The sequence below is a fragment of the Nymphalis io genome, chromosome 8, assembly GCF_905147045.1.
Source record: "Nymphalis io chromosome 8, ilAglIoxx1.1, whole genome shotgun sequence".
NCBI lineage: Eukaryota > Metazoa > Arthropoda > Insecta > Lepidoptera > Nymphalidae > Nymphalis > Nymphalis io.
The window spans coordinates 9,270,867-9,275,266 of NC_065895.1; the positions used below are offsets into that span (position 1 = coordinate 9,270,867).

General features: G+C 31.8%; 1 non-coding gene across 1 annotated transcript; it reads right to left on the reverse strand.

Annotated features, from left to right (window-relative positions):
• Nucleotides 1–2,282: 2,282 nt before the first annotated feature.
• On the reverse strand, nt 2,283–2,354 carry Trnad-guc (transfer RNA aspartic acid (anticodon GUC)). The gene has a single exon. It is a non-coding gene; the product is annotated as a tRNA-Asp (tRNA).
• Nucleotides 2,355–4,400: the final 2,046 nt, after the last annotated feature.

The following is a 4,400-nucleotide window of genomic DNA, read 5'->3' on the forward strand; positions in this document are numbered from 1 at the left end:
CTATAAAAAAGTTGTTAAATAATGTTATGAATACATTTAATAGGTTGTATAAACGTCAGAACAAAATCCCCATTCTAAAATATAAAATATTCATATCTAAAAATGAATCTCTAAAACTTATACAAAATAATAAATTTTGTATATATGTTAAATAACAAATGTTTGTTAAATATATTGTTACTCGATTTTTCATTAAATATTTAATGAAATAAAACTGCCACACAGTCGCCCATTTATACACCTCTACGACGTAGGTCTACACACTCTACAGAAACAGTTACAAATTGCTACGCGCTTATTAAGAAGTGAAGTAATAGTCTACTAATGTTTCAAGACGTAATGTAAATAGCCTACCGAATCTCCTTACGAGTAAAAATTTTTGAGAGCAATTTTGAGAGCAACTAATGATTAAATAGTTTTTTGATTCAGAACTTTTGAGAATTTTTTTATTATATATTGTTAATCCAATTTTAGATTATTTAGAACGCCATAAAAAAATCAGTCATTTGTCAGTCCTAATCATAGCCTTTATCATCATCATAATCCTTGTTTATTTAGGGTCAGAACCAAAGAGAGAAGAGAGAACTAGAACAAAAACTCTTTCCATAATCATATTTTATTTACAATATTCCTAATCGTAACTAGAAGCATCAAATATACTTACTGACATGAGAAGCAAAGACAAGCTTTTATTTGTTATCTCAAAATAAGTAATAATAAGCTATTTACACGACACAATATTATAGAAATTATAAGTTTCGTATATGCATACTTCCATGCATGATGATACTATTATATATAATCTAATATCGGTGGCAGCTTTACATTAAATTTAATCATTTAATATCACAGTTTATCACAATCACAAATTATAGTCCACCTGAATATAGTAAGTATATTTTGAATTAAATTTTAATATTAAATAGCATTAAATATGAAATGGGAAATAAAACTTCGTTAATTTAATTTATGCAATGTCAAAGCGACTAGCTAATTTGGTTATTTAAACTAGCAACAATAAATTGTAGCCATAGTGACAATTTTGAAAACATTTCTTATATTTGTGTCTAATATTTACTCCTATAATAAATTAATTTAAAAAAAAATAATATTAATAAAAATGATTAATAAAATTTCGTAGAATTTTCTAGATGTGAAATGAAGATACGTTCTTACCAAAACTTTTCCCCGGCGGGAATTGAACCTCGGTCTATCGCGCGTCAAGCGGCGATACTGAACCGAATTTATAAGAGAATTATTTTATCATGTTACCATACACCATCCATGATTCGTTAATCACTGGATTCTGGCTCCTAAACTCTCACAATGGAACACAGCAATACTTTATTTTGACGTTTCACTGTAAAAAAAATATTAAATAGGTGTATGTCCTTCAAGTGACCCTGGCAAAGACGAAAGATGAGATTAACTTGCACTGCTCACACGTAGTGAGGCGAGATTACTATCGTCCCTTAAGGAGAGCGCTACTGAGCCATGAGCAAAGCATTACAAGGAAATGCGTAAACGATCACGAGCGATCCGTGATTAAGACAGCTAACGCAAAGGTTTGAGTTTGTAAGAATTCCGCATAACAAACTGGTGTGTGATTTTGTCTGCCTAAAAACTGAAAGTGGTACCCACCCATCCGAGCCTGCACAAAGCCGATATTTGGTAAGGAATTCATTAAATATCAGGTACCTTTAACTTTGATTGCCAGTAGTTCACACTCATATACTCGTATGTTTAAATTTAATGTAATACTGATATATTATTCTTAATATATTTTGACACAAAACTCATTTGGTTTTATAGATCATATCGAATGCTAACTAATATAACATGAATAATGTCCTATCATAAAAACGTAACAACAATATACATCGAAGATTTATTAAACACTAAACAAGCGTCCATTGTGACCTTAATTAGAATATTATCACACTAATGAGAATGCAACTTATTTGACTATAATAATTTCTATCCGTCTGTACTGAAATAGCAATTACTGCATAAACACGACCCATCATCATTCAATCTGTTTAAGTTCTCTGCCGTTGAAGTCCATTTCTCAAATGGACGGCTTTATTCAACGGCCCACAGGTGCCCGATAAGCGGGATCACTCTGGACTTGATGAAATTGTCGTCTCGCATAATATAGTCAAAATATACATACTTGTGGGTGCATCGCTTAACGATGTCCAGACATGTCTCTACGTTGTCGATAAACTGATTTCCTATCGAGTTTTATAAAATAAACATTATTTGTAAAATGTAAAAAAGATCTCCCCGGCGGGGAATCGAACCCCGGTCTCCCGCGTGACAGGCGGGGATACTTACCACTATACTACCGAGGATTACGTTAATATTGCCAATTTGAATATCATTTATTTGAAAATTTATATATTTATCTTTTAATTATTTCCAAACATTTAACACAACTTTAACGTTTGTAACAAAAAAAAATAATAGCAATAAATAAAAAAATATGTAATTTACATGATAAGCACATTAAGCTGCACTAAATATTATATTAACAATATCTTCATCATTTTTTTTACTGGAGAAAAAATGCCTCAGCCCAACTGTGGAACATTTAAGGGTTGTTATTATACACAGAGAGACACGCCTTTATAAAGGCTAAGTATCATTTATTATAACTTAGTACATTTACCTTTATATTAAACACATCTTTCTGCTATTTCATCACAACTCATATCAGGCTGATCTGATCAAATAATTTCATTAATATATTAATAAAATTTTAAACCACGGCACCGTGTTAATTAATTATTATATTAATTATAATAATAAGGAATTAACTCGCATAATCCCTAAATCATTAATCATCTGTTTAGTCATGTACTTAGTTCAATACGTGTTCGTACTAAGACAATATTGTCATTCAATGCGTTATAATATATTACTGGATTAATTTGGGAATCCCGGTTATTACATACGATGCGTATCGATGTAATTGGCTTCCGTTTCTTGGTCTACGTAATAAGTGCATTTCTTGTAGAAGTTTTAATTAACTGCCTTTCCCTCCGCGTTGACATCGTGACAGCAACAATCACGCAAGTAAAATGTCATTAAGGAGACCGATACGTGATACCCTATTACGTATGGCAATAATATTAAGAAACTATTATTATTATTTTATATTACGTAATTAATAATAAGCTAAGATTAGTCCTTAGATCACAGTGGTTACATCTCGTGAATTATAAGCGAAGATTCTGGGTTCAATCTCAGGAAAGCTCCACTGAATTTTTCATCATGCTTAATATGTGTATACAACTCATTTCGTGCTCAAGAAATCTGTTCAGCTTTGGTCGAATTTTTACCAATGTGTAAACTATTTTATTATTATTATTGTTATTCTACCAACCAGTATTACCAGAGCAGCGTGATGGAAAAAGATTTAAGTCTTCTCTCCAAGAGTAAAGGAGGCATTTTCCGACATTATCTTTTGGAATTCTTAACATATGTATATAAAAAAACATAAAGTCACTTCTTATGATTGAAAATTATCCTCTTATAGTATTTTTGATTTTGTAAATACACAAATTATTATATTTTTTTACTGTAAGCTAAACACAACGGCAGTAGGGAATTACACATATTAAAAGTTAGATAATATATAATAGTCTCCAAACTGAGACGTATAATATGAAACGCCATATGTAAGATAGACCGAGTGCTCTCGACTCTCATGCTGAGATTCTCACATATTTTATTCCCAACAACGATACTATCGTGTTGATGATAAGTTTGCGTGGTAGACGCGAGAAGTGACAGAAGTAATGAGAAGAAATTTTCATTCACTGCAAAACGCTACAACATTTTACCGTGGAATATGGTTTATAAAGTGATGCAGAGAAGTGTTTAGTTTATGCATGTTAATTTTGTACGAGATATCTTCTGTTTAATGAAAGCTTAGAGGAGAAAAATCCTTTACACCCCTTTTAGATGATTTTCATTAGAATAAAAAGTCCTCTTTCAGGTCGGGGACAAAGAGAAAACTAAGTAGGCTTTGTGATAGTTTCTAGCTTTCGTTTTGTACTTTTTCAATGGATACCATCGCAGATAAAAAATTTAAGCAATTAAGCCGACACTAACAGTTGGAATTCAATGTATTAATAAATCATTTGATTGGGCGTGACCTTCCTAACATTGCAATTCTACGTCCGATGACGTCATTCAACCAACAAGGCAAGCGGTTAGTTTGTAGATTGTAATTAAGGAAACACGTATCGATACGTAATCGAGTACCTGTCTATGATTAATACCGGTCAGGCGGGTGACTCGTGCTCAATCGCCATCTGCCCTTATTAATTGCCTTGTCAGCTGTAATCGTGTGTCCTTCGTTTTAGTATCTTATACCTATGCGTGTATAACTT